We start from the raw sequence: 13,078 nt of genomic DNA, 5'->3' as shown, positions 1-13,078 counted from the left end.
AAGCGACCGGGCGCAGAGAATTCCCGGCGTGTGAGCAGAATTCGGTGTGGAGAGTTCGTGATACGAGTGAGTGTATCGGAGTCACTTCGCGGCCGCCATTGCCACTTAGCTAGGAAGGGCTCGAGCAGTTCCTGGTGACATGAAAAGCAATGGGAGCAGGAGGCTAGCGCGGTGTTCCAAGAAAAGGTATCGCTTCTCGGCTCCTCGGAGCTAAGATCAAGTGTAGTAGTCTTTTGGCTTATCCAAGGCCGTGATCAAGTGTCTTGATGTTTTTGGTCTTTTAGCCTCAAGATGAAAACCTTGTCTGTGTTTCTGGGACCTTGAAGTAAAAATATTATCTAAGTTCTATCTGTTCTTATCAGTTTAATATCTGATATGTTCTCGATATGAGAACTGTCTATTAAACAAATTTTTGGAACAGGGAGTTGGATTAGGAGCTTGCTCTGTCCACTCCACGCATCCGCCTGGTATTGCAGTACTTCTGGGCAGGGTGCACCTCCCCCAGGGAGAATGTGCTGGTTGCAAAAACAGAATGAAGTTCTTTGGGCTCTGGTTTGTATCTTTTCGCTTGCTTTCTTACATGAAGATTTTCTAGTTTTTCCAGCCCCCGAAACTACTGGGGTCTAGTGTTCTTCCCCAGTCTTTTTCTACAACTAAAGTTCAGGAAACCAGAAAGTTCTCTTTTAAGTAATACTGTATGAAGAGGAATTAGTCTCGTCCATCTAAATATTCATGCTAGCTTGCATTTCTATTCAAGATGAGACTTGTTCGGTTAGATAAGATTGCATTTATTCATTCATAATTTACCTCCATTTGCAGGCACCTGCATGTACATTTTAGCTTATAAGCAGCATCCTACATAAACATCATTGAGGCATGCAAATTACACAAATACTGCATTTGAAACTGCCTGTGTAGAGCTCCGGTTTGTATTTTTCTGTTTGCTTTCTTTTTCTCCGCCTGGGTTACTCGCTTTAGCGGCTTTTTTCCATGTCTACTCCACTGTTGTTTTATATAGTTCTTAAAAGGTGGTTTTAGTGTGTGCGTTACAGAAGTGGGGGTTTTGGGCTCAGTGTCTCTCAGCGGTGTCCCCACAGGAGAAAATTGTTCCATTTCTTCTTTCCTTTTGTAAACACATCGCTGGTATCACGCAGGGAGCAGGATGAGATCACATAGAGGACACGGGACTCTTCCCGGAGCTCCAGTATAGAACTAGTCCAGATCCAAGCAAAACCAGTAGTAAAGCTCCCTCTGACTTCAATAAAATAAGATCAAGCCCTTAGAAGAAGTGAGTCAGCGCTGCAAATGTTGCCAGCAAAGGACTTTCGCACATTAAGAAACGGGGTTCCATGCTGACTCGAGCACTAAGAAACGGGGTTCCCTGGTGACCCTGTTAAAAAGATGTGCCGCTTCCATTATGGGAACCATAATAATTCTGAAGCAGTGCGTCCCAAGCAACAATCCTTTGCACTTAGATTTGTCTCTCTACTCCGGGTAAGAAATTAGTTACCTCCCTAAAGCAAGCAGGCAGTTTCAAATGCAGTATTTGTGTAATTTGCATGCCTCAATGATGTTTATGTAGGATGCTGCTTATAAGCTAAAATGTACATGCAGGTGCCTGCAAATGGAGGTAAATTATGAATGAATAAATGCAATCTTATCTAACCGAACAAGTCTCATCTTGAATAGAAATGCAAGCTAGCATGAATATTTAGATGGACGAGACTAATTCCTCTTCATACAGTATTACTTAAAAGAGAACTTTCTGGTTTCCTGAACTTTAGTTGTAGAAAAAGACTGGGGAAGAACACTAGACCCCAGTAGTTTCGGGGGCTGGAAAAACTAGAAAATCTTCATGTAAGAAAGCAAGCGAAAAGATACAAACCAGAGCCCAAAGAACTTCATTCTGTTTTTGCAACCAGCACATTCTCCCTGGGGGAGGTGCACCCTGCCCAGAAGTACTGCAATACCAGGCGGATGCGTGGAGTGGACAGAGCAAGCTCCTAATCCAACTCCCTGTTCCAAAAATTTGTTTAATAGACAGTTCTCATATCGAGAACATATCAGATATTAAACTGATAAGAACAGATACTACACTTGATCTTAGCTCCGAGGAGCCGAGAAGCGATACCTTTTCTTGGAACACCGCGCTAGCCTCCTGCTCCCATTGCTTTTCATGTCACCAGGAACTGCTCGAGCCCTTCCTAGCTAAGTGGCAATGGCGGCCGCGAAGTGACTCCGATACACTCACTCGTATCACGAACTCTCCACACCGAATTCTGCTCACACGCCGGGAATTCTCTGCGCCCGGTCGCTTCGGTTCAGCCGGGTGGTCTCCACGGCTTCCGCCAAACACCGGTGATCTGCATGACCCCGCCCACGGACATGTGACACCTCCCATCACTGTCCCTCGGGGCGCGTCCCTCCGCCGCTGCTCCAGCCGCCTCCCTGCGCTCCCCCAGCTCCTGCCCCCCGCGCAGGGAGCCGGGCGCTGAGAGCCGGGCTGGAGCGAGGGGCGGTGTCTGGGGGTGGGGGGGCCTGCAGGGGCAGCTGAACTTCCTGACCTGAAAAGGGGGGCGGGCCACCCGCGGCGGCCCCGCCCCTCTGCACCCCGCCCATTCCGCAAGGCCCCGCCCTCGCACCGCCTCTTCCCCTGAATTCCCCCCTTGCGCCTCACTTTCTCCCCGATCCCCCACCCTCACTCGCCCCTTCCCCCAAATCCGCATTGCCCCTCCCCTCTAGGCCCCGCCCCTTTCCCAAAGCCCCGCCCCTTTTATCAATCCCCTACCCTTACTCGCCCCTCCCCTCAAGGACCCGCCCCCGCACCAGCCTCTCCTCATGACGCCACCTTGGGGCCGCCTCTTTCCCCGAGTCCCCGCCCCCGCGCGGCCCCTTCCCTCTAAGCCCCACCCCTGCACCGCCCCTTCCCTGAGGCCTCGCCCTCGCCTCTCCCCTTCCCCCGAGGCCCCGCCCCTGCACCACCACGTGACCCAGGGGCAGGCCAGACCCGGAGGGCGGAAACCTCCTTAAGAAGAAGACTCCAGTCCCAGCCCCATGTCCCGCCCCAGACTCCCCGGGTGCCCTCGGGCACATCACTCGGGCTCTCTGGGCCTCAGTTCTCCGGTCCGGGAAATGGGGCTAGTGGCGCTTCCCGCCCTCGCTCTAGCCTGGGAGGAGAACTGCCTGTGGATTAGGAAGATGCTCAGATACTGGGGTGCAGGGGGAGCGGATTTGTACCATTGCTTGGTATATGGAGTCTGTTTGCAAAGAAAATACTTCCCTCAAGTCGTGCCCATAACCTGTATTCAGCGGTAATCTTGGGAAATATTTAACTGAGCGGCATGGTTTTTTTCTCATGTAGCCAGCCCCCAACCCGGCACCAGCCCCCAGTTCTGCCCCATTCCTGCCAATGCAGCCCCACCTCGCCTCCTGGCCCTGGCTGGGCGCCCCTGGGCCCCTCGTAGCAGAGGTTGTGCGGCCATGAGGGGGTGTCTGGTGGGTGCTGTCACCTCTGCCGGAGACCCCCAAGAAACCCACTAGCTTTCTCCGCATGTGGGGAGCCTCACTGGGGAGAGGCACCTACTTTTTGATGTGGGGGGGCGTCTCGGGGGGAGTTTCCGTGATGTCAGAGCCTGGAGGGGGAGGGGATCGAATCATGACTCTGAAGTGGCAGAGCAACCTCCCCCTCGCCCCCCAACCCCACTGAGATTCCTCTAGGGGGCTGACCTGGGATCTCTAGGGAGGGAGACACAGGGAAAAACAGCTGACACTATGGAACCCAGGAGTCCTGGCTCCCTGTCCCCCTGCTCTAACCTTTAGACCCCGCTCTGCTCCCAGAGCCAGGGATAGAACCCAGGGGTCCTGGCACCCAGCCCCCACCCCGCTCTGACCACTAGATTCCACTCCCCTCCCCGGATGGTGTAAGGATAACTGTCTGTGTCCCAGCTCAGCTAAGGGCCTTGACTGATTTTCCCAAAGTGCTTCCGCCTGAATCCATCTGCCTCCCCGTCACTGCCCACCCCCGTGGGGGGGCACCAGCACCATGTTGGCTCATGATGGGAAATCATCCAAGCTGGCCCTAGGGAGATGTGTGTGTCCCTGCCGCCCCCTGCTGGTGGGGCTGAGCCCTGCTCTGTGTGTGTGTGACACTGTGTTTGCATCAGTGTCGGAGTGTTGCTGGGCTAACCGGTAGGAAATGCATTTGCAGGACCTTGTATCCTGCAGCAGGTGACACACACACACACACACAAACAAACCACAGCTACCACACAGACCTCCACAACTGGGGGGTGGGAGCTGCCGAGAGACCCCCACCGAGCTGCAGCTGTTCCCCGGCCCTGCTACAGATGTGGAGCTCCTCAAGAGCTCAGCTGTCTCCCAGGCAACCAGAGCCAGGGAGGCTCCCTCAGTTGCGAGGAGCCGCTGATGGAAAGCAGCAGCCAGCCAGGTGCGGGCGAGGCGCAGTGGGAACCAAAAAAAAAAAGCTTGGCTTGTTTAGCCTGGCCAAAAGAAGGCTGCGGGGGGATATGCTTGCTCTATATAAATATATCAGGGGGGTTAACGTTAGGGAGGGAGAGGAATTATTTAAGTTTAGTACTAATGTAGGCACGAGGACGAATGGGTACAAACTGGATATTAGGAAGTTTAGACTTGAAATTAGACGAAGGTTTCTAACCATTAGGGGAGTGATGTTCTGGAACAGCCTTCCGAGGGAAGTAGTGGGGGCAAAAGACTTATCTGGCTTTAAGACTAAGCTTGATAAGTATATGGAGGGGATGTTATGATAGAATAGTTTAATTTGGGCAATCGATCTTGGATTATCACCAGATAAGTCTGCTCAATGGTCTGCGGGGAGATGTTGGATGGGATGGGAACTGAGTTACTGCGGAGAATTCCTTCTTGGGTGCTGGCTGATGAGCCTTGCCCACATGCTCAGGGTTTAGCTGATCGCCATATTTGGGGTCGGGAAGGAATTTTCCTCCAGGGCGGATTGGCAGGGGCCCTGGAGGTTTTTCGCCTTCCCCTGCAGCGTGGGGCATGGGTCGCTTGCTGGTGGATTCTCTGCAGCTTGAGGTCTTCAAACCAATTTTGAGGATTTCAATAACTCAGTCCTGGGTTAGGGGTTGTTATAAAAGTGGACGGGTAGGGTTCTGTGGCCTGCCTTGTGCAGGAGGTCAGACTAGATGATCATATTGGTCCCTTCTGACCTACGAGTCTATGAGTCTATGAGTAACTCCACAGAGCCAGACAGTCACACATGCTGATGCACAAAGGAACTCACACAATCCCAGACACACACACACGACACACCTGGGGCACATACTAGCGGTTGTCGCTGCTACAGGCAGAGGGCAGCAGAGCATGCAGACACACAGACACACACGATTGCAAACATACACAAACACCTGCACCACTCCAGCCACACACTAGCACAACGCCGTCCAGGACCGCCTAGTGAAGGCCATCGCCTCGCACCTGGGAGAGATCGCTGTCAACCGCACCATCCCCGACACCGACAGCCCACTGCGCCTGGACATCGTCATCACAGACGGGGATCGGAAAAAGATCATCCTCGTCGACGTGACAATCCCGTTCGAGAACAGGACCCCGGCCTTCCGCGAAGCCCGAGCCCGCAAACTTGAAAAATACGCTCCCTTGGCAGACACCCTGCGGACAAAGGGCTACGAGGTCTACACCGAAGCTCTGACTGTTGGGGCCCTCGGTGCCTGGGACCCCTGTAATGAACGCATACTTCGCACGTGTGGGGTGGGCCATCGCTACACGCGGCTCATGCGACACCTAACGGTCTCGGACACTATTCAATGGTCTAGAGACATTTACACAGAGCACATCACTGGCCACCATCAATACCAAGAATGAGCCGGCGTGACTTGGCGAACCCACGAGGGGGAGGAAACTTGTGGACCTTCCCTGCTGGACTTTATCCCCTGAGCCCTGAACCCACCGAACCAAACTCCACCATGTGAGGGTCATCCTATGCCCATTATCCAGCCCGCTTATCTTTACCCATGACTGTCTGTAACTTGTATGTATGAGTGATGTACCCTCACTGCTTCCTGAGTATATCTTGATCTCACCCACCGTACACCCCGCATTGGGGACATGGCAGACTGTATGGGTATGTCTACACGACAGGGTAATTTCAAATTAACATAAACCGGTTTTATAAAACAGATATTATAATGTCGGTTGTACGCGGCCACACTAGGCACATTAATTCGGCGGTGTGCATACATGGTCCGAGGCTAGCATCGATTCCCGGAGCGTTGCACTGTGGGTAGCTATTCCATAGCTATCCCATAGTTCCCGCAGTCTCCCTTGCCCCTTGGAATTCGGGGTTGAGATCCCAGTGCCTGATGAGGCAAAAATCATTGTCGAGGGTGGGTCTGGGTACAGCCTCACCCCTCCCTTCCTGAAAGCAGCAGACAACCATTTCACGCCTTTTTTCCTGGGTGAACTCAAAGCAAACGCCATAGCACAACAAGCATGGACCGTGCTCAGATCAATAGCGCAATCGTGGACGTTGTAAACACCTCGCGCATTCTCGTGCAGTCTATGGTGAACCATGAACTGCAAAGGCAGGCGAGGAGGAGGCAGCTACGGCAGAGCGGCGACGAGAGTGATGAGGACATGGACACTGAATTCTCCCTAACCGCGGGCCCCCGCGCTTTGGAGCTCCTGCTGGTAATGGGGGAGGTTCTACCCATTGAACGCCGATTTTGGGCCCGGGAAACAAGCACAGACTGGTGGGACCGCATAGTTTTGCAGGTGTGGGACGATTCGCAGTGGCTGCGAAACTTTCGCATGCGTAAGAGCACTTTCTTTGAACTTTGTGACTTTTTCCCCTGCCCTGAAACGCCATAATACCAAGATGAGAGCAGCCCTCACAGTGGAGAAGCGAGTGGCAATAGCCCTCTGGAAGCTTGCAACGCCAGACAGCTACCGGTCAGTCGGGAATCAATTTGGAGTGGGAAAATCTACTGTGGGGGCTGCTGTGCTGCAAGTAGCCAAAGCAATCATTAAGCTGCTGCTACGAAAGGTTGTGACTCTGGGAAAGGTGCAGGTCATAGTGGATGGCTTTGCTGCAATGGGATTCCCTAACTGTGGGGGGGGGGCGATAGACGGAACCCATATCCCTATATTGGCACCAGAGCACCAGGACATCCAGTACATAAACCGCAAGGGGTACTTTTCAACGGTGCTGCAAGCACTGGTGGATCACAAGGGACGTTTCACCAACATCCACGTGGGATGGCCAGGAAGGGTTCATGACGCTCGCGTCTTCAGAAGCACTGTTCTGTTTAAACGGCTGCAGCAAGGGACTTACTTCCCGGACCAGAAAATAAAAGTTGGGGATGTTGAAATGCCTGTCGTTATCCTGGGTGACCCAGCCTACCCCTTGATGCCATGGCTCATGAAGCCATACACAGGCAGCCTGGATAGTGGTCAGGAGCTGTTCAACTAGCACAATGGTTTGAGCATTGGCTTGCTAAACCCAAGCTTGTGAGTTCAATCCTTGTGGGGGCCGTTTGGGGATTGGTCCTGCTTTAAGCAGGGGGTTGGACTAGATGATCTCCTGAGGTCCCTTCCAACCATAATAATCTATGATCCTACAGGCTGAGCAAGTGCAGGATGGTGGTAGAATGTGCGTTTAGCCATTTAAAGGCTTGCTGGCAAACGTTGCTCAGACCTCAGCCAAACCAATATCCCCTTTGTTATTGCTGTGTGCTCCACAATCTCTGTCAGAGTAAGGGGGAGACCTTTATGGCAGGGTGGGAGGCTGAGGGAAATCACCTAGTCGCTGATTATGTGCAGCCAGATACCAGGGCGATTAGAAGAGCTCACCAGGAAGTGGTGCGCATCAGAGAAGCCTTGAAAACGAGTTTCATCACGGGCCAGGGTACGGTGTGACTGCTGTGTTTGTTTCCCCTTCATGAACCTCCCCCCCTTTATTGACTCCTCCTGTAAGCAACCCACCCTCCCCCTTCGATTACAGCTTTCTTATGGAAATAAAGTCACTATCGTTTAAAAAGCATGTATTGTTTATTAAAAGTCATTCCCTGTAAGCAACCCACCCTCCCCCTTTGTTTAAAAAGCATGTAATTATAAAAAGAGGAAGAGAATTAACAAGGTATCCCGGGAGTGGTTTGGGAGGAGGATAGGAGGAAAGGAAAGGCCATTAAGCACATTTCAATGTAATGACAGCCTTTTGGTTGGACTGTTCACGGGGGTGAGTGGGCTGGTGCGCAAAGCCTTCCCCCACGCCTTCTTACACGTCTGGGTGAGGAAGACATGGAACATGGTGAGTACTGAGGGTTGTTAAACATGGGCTGCAGCGGCACTCTGTGACCCTGCTGCTCCTCCTGAAGATCCACCAGACGTTGGAGGATGTCAGTTTGATCACGCAGCAGCTCCAGCGTTGCATCCCACCACCGCTGATCTTCCTGCCTACACCTCTCATTTTGAGCGTCTCTCCTATCCTCACGTTCGTCCCTCCTATCCTCACGTTTGTCCCTCCTGTCCTCACGTTCACTGGCATCTTCCTGTACTTTGCTACCACGTCCTTCCATTCCCTCAGATGAGCTCTTTCATTGCGGGTTACTTCCATGATTTCTGAGAACATTTCATCTCGCGTCCTCTTCTTCCTCCGCCTTATCTGAGCTAGCCTTCGGGATGGAGTAGGGAGGCTTGAAAAATGTGCAGCTGCATGAGTAGGGGAAAATAGGGAGATTTAAAAAGATACATTTTACAGAACAATGGTTATACTCTTTCACAGTGAACAACACTATTCGCCTTACATAGCACATGTGATTTCACTACAAGGTCGCATTTGGAATCTTTTAATATTGAGTGCCTGCGGCTCTGGTGTTACAGCTCAACACAGACGCAGGTCCGGGCATCACAATTCAGCTTGCATGCTGTCATGGTAAGGCATATAGCTTCTCCCTTTCCTGCTTCTTTCCTGTTAACAAGGAGCAGCAGACAAAAACCCCTCCCCTCCCCAATCCAATTCTCTAGAATTGCTTTACCCCTCCCCCCACCATATGGCTGGTATCATGGAAGATCACTGCTAATCACCCCCGCTTTCTCCTCCTTCCCTCCCCCCCCTCCCCCCCGCATGGCTGGTAGCTGGGAAGATTCCTGCTGGCCAAACGCTAAAAAGCTCAGCGCTGTCCTTCCTCCCCTCCCCCAGCTCTCTGTCCCCTTACTTAAATTCCTTAATTTCAACCAGGTTACCATGAACGATATCACTCTGCTGAGGATAACAGAGCGAGATAAAGAACGGATGTTTCTTGAATGCCAGCAATCACCGGGACCATACGCAGCTATGCTTTGTCATGCAATGATACCCGATTACTTGCTACATGCATGGCGTGGTAAAATGTCCTACCATGGTGGACGGAACAAGGCTGCCTTGCCCAGAAACCTTCTGCAAAGGCTTTTGGTGTACCTCCAGGAGCGCTTCATGGAGATGTCCCTGGAGGATTTCCGCTCCATCCCCAGACATGTTAACAAACTTTTCCCAGTAACTTTACTGCCTGATAATGCATCCCAAGCCCTCATGGCAAATCAATCATTAAAAAATCGCTTGCTTTTAAACCATGTTTTATATTTACAAAGGTACACTCACCAGAGGTCGCTTCTATGGCTTCACTGTCTGGGCTAGTGGCTTGGGAGGGCTGGAAGGGTTATTCTGTCTGGGTCACAAAAAGCTCCTGGCTGTTGGGGAGAATGGAGTGCTGTGTGATCTCTGCAAGCTCTTCCTCCTCCTCATCTTCCCCCTCCACTGAATCCTCATCCATGGTTAAGATTATAACCCCACCTCGGAATCCACGGACAAGGGGGGGCAGTGGTGGCGCAGCCCCCTAAAATTGCATGCAGCTCAGCGTAGAAGCGGCATGTTTTGGCCCTGACCCTGATCTTCCGTTTGCTGCTTTGGTTTTCTGGTAGGCTTGTCTGAGCTCCTTCACTTTCACTCTGCACTGCACTGAGTCCCTGCTGTGGCCTCTCTCCATCATAGTCTTGGAAATTTTTTCAAAAGTTTTTTCATTTCGTCTTTTGGAATGGAGTTCTGTTAGCACTGAATCCTCTCCCCATATAGCGATAAGATCCAGTACCTCTCGTGCGGTCCATGCTGGTGCTCTTTTTCTATTCTCAGGAGACTGCATTGTTACCTGTGCTGATGAGCTCTGCGTGGTCACCTGTGCTGATGAGAGCTCCACGCTGGCCAAACAGGAAATGCAATTCAAAAGTTTGCGGGGCTTTTCCTGTGTACCTGGCCAGTGCATTAGAGTTCAGATTCCTGTCCAGAGCGGCCAGTGGTGCACTGTGGGATACCGCCCGGAGGCCAATAACTTCGATTTGCGGCCACACTAACCCTAAATCGATATGTTAATATCGATTTTAGCTTTACTCCTCTCGTTGGGGAGGAGTACAGAAATCGATTTAAAGAGCCCTTTAAATCGATATAAAGTGCATTGTAGTGTGCACAGGTACAGCGTTAAATCGATTTAACACTGTTAAAATCGATTTAACTGCGTAGTGTGGACCAGGCCTGTATGTTATGTGCTGTCCAATACCAAACTACTAGCATCTCCCTGTACTCTGTATGCTACCCCCGATGATCAATAGCTGACTTTTCAAACTCTCTGTATCATTTATTTTAAAATATTTTCTAATAAACTTTTTAATCTGTTCTTATCAGTTTAATTTTTTCAAATGGACATTTACAAACCATTGTCCTGCAGATGGAATCTCCTGCAGTTATCTTTGAAAAAATTGATGCTGCTCTACAGATCTATGCTTCTGCTGAAGCTGATTTGCATAAAGATGCTGCTGATTTGCATATGCACCACACTGCTGAAAGCTTGAAAGACATTTCTCTTTCTTCTTCTTTTTCAGCTAGATCTTCACTGACTACTCTGTTCCTGTGTGTTCCACTTTCCAGAAAACCCAACTGAAGCCTGGCCCAAAGACCCAGACCGCCAACAAGGGTGAAAACATCGGGAGCTGGCAGAAAAAAACCTCAGCAGGCACCTCTACAGGAAGATTGAGCAGCAGAAGACCAGCTCTTTGGGACCTCACATCCAGGAGCAAGAACATCTCGACAGCTCCTCAGGAGGAGGACCCCAGAACATCCCCACCTGCTTTTGTTGTACAGACAAAACTACACAGGATCTTTTCAGGGGCACGACAAAGATACCACATTTATTATGATAACAATTTGATTTATGACTAATAACTAATATCTTAATTCTTATACACACACATTATACCTAATACCTATACACACACACATCCATCAGATGTTCTGCAGCTGCTGCATAGTTACCAGTCCTGAAGATAGCTTAAGCTCATAGCTTGATTTTGTAGCTTGGGTTCGTAGCTTGTGGCAGTTAACTGGCCAGGAAAGCCGGGCACAAGGACAAGCTGGATCTCTGTTGGGCAGGCACCGATGTCCTTCCATGTTGGCAGCAGAATGTTACCCAGAGTCTCTCATCTCACCCTTCTTTTTTATAGGCTTTTAGTTTGGATTCAAAGTCTATAGGTCTTGCTGTGTCACGCTGCCTCTGGGTTTGGATTGATCACCCATCAATTGTAGGCGTGACTTTCAGCCTTGAACCTGGCTTTGATCTTCCTTCTGTTGTTCTGTTGTCCTTTTCTTTTAGGGTGGATGCTTCTTACTTTGTTTAGGGCTGTTGTCTAGGTCTTCAGCCCTTGGTATTTGAACTTTATCTCATCAGGACAGGCTGGGCCTGGAGGTTGATTCCGTCATCCATACATACCTCATTCACACATCTAAACTAAACTAATAAGATTACAGCAGCTTTTGCAAAAAGGAAGGTTGGAGGAAGCTTTTACAAAATGGAGTGAGTGTTTTAAAATGGGGTTTGAATTACAATATGGAACAGAAGTTATAGTGTAGGCAAGTGTAGTGTGGATGGTGAACAGAAGTTACATTAATAAATTAAAAACAATTTCATTTATCAGTTCTACACTTCCCAGGTCCAGGATGCTGAACACTGCCCTGCTGCTACCGAGACGGACGACACTGGAGGATCCCCCCTGAGGAACCAGGACCAGGATGCTGATGGACACCTTGCCGAGAAGGATGCCACCAGAAGAGCCCCCCGAGGATCCAGGACCAGGATACTGATGGGCACCCTGCTGAGAAGGACGCCGCTGGAGGAGCCCCACCAATGACTGAGGACCGGGATGCTGATGGCCGCCTTGCCAGGAAGGACGCTGCTGGAGGAGCCCCCTCACCAGTTGAGGACTAGGATGCTGATCATAGCTGCACCGGGAAAGATGCCACTGGAGGATCCCCCCAGATGACCAAAGACCGGGATGCTGATCACTGCCCCGCCAGGAGAGATGCCGCCAGAGAAGCCCCTGCAACAACCGAGGACCGGGATGCTGATCATCGCCCCGCCATAACGGGGAGCGATGGGGGAGGGGCAGAGAGGAGCAAGCGGGAGGGCGGGATCTTGGGCGAAAGAAGCAGCGTGAGGGCAGGGACTCAGGGTGAATGGGTGGCATGAGGGCGGGGTATGGGGGGAAGATGCAGGGTGGGGGCGGGGCCTGGGGGAAGGGGTGGTGCAGGGCAGGCGGGAGAAGGCAAACAATGGTGGGAACTCAGGGGAAGGGATGAGGCAAAGGTGGAGCCTCAGAGAAAGGGGTGGTGCATGGGCGTGGCCTCAGGGGAAGGGGCGGGGCAAGGGCAGGGCATCGGAGGAAGGGGCTGTGACAGGTTCGGTCACAGAGACCCCCTTGGGACTGTCACTTGATGTGCTGGAATTACCTCTGAGCCTGTTTTTTACTGCCAGCTTGGGACTCCAGAATCCTGCCTTGTTGAGCCAGACACACAAGCCTGCGGCAACACAGACCCAGGTCTGGGTCCACACCCCCAAAGCTGCAGACTTTAATAACTGCTTAGCAAGTTACCTGTCTCCAGCACCCAGACACCCACCTCCCAATGGGATCCAAATCCAAAATAAATTTGTTTTACTCTTGTCAGGGTTCCTTCCCCACTCTGAACTCTGGGGTACAGACGTGG

The 13,078-nt window shown here is 51.4% G+C and overlaps 1 non-coding gene and 1 pseudogene across 1 annotated transcript; one reads left to right on the top strand and one right to left on the bottom strand.

Annotated features, from left to right (window-relative positions):
* Window positions 1-331: 331 nt before the first annotated feature.
* LOC115644649 lies at window positions 332-501 on the top strand (annotated as a pseudogene).
* Window positions 502-1,936: 1,435 nt separating this feature from the next.
* LOC115644648 lies at window positions 1,937-2,129 on the bottom strand. Its single transcript, XR_003998577.1, has one exon. It is a non-coding gene; the product is annotated as a U2 spliceosomal RNA (small nuclear RNA).
* Window positions 2,130-13,078: the final 10,949 nt, after the last annotated feature.

This window comes from Gopherus evgoodei, chromosome 1, assembly GCF_007399415.2.
Source record: "Gopherus evgoodei ecotype Sinaloan lineage chromosome 1, rGopEvg1_v1.p, whole genome shotgun sequence".
NCBI classification, from domain to species: Eukaryota; Metazoa; Chordata; order Testudines; family Testudinidae; genus Gopherus; species Gopherus evgoodei.
The sequence above is the reverse complement of the archived record's forward strand: the minus strand, read 5'-3'. Positions and strand labels throughout refer to the sequence as shown.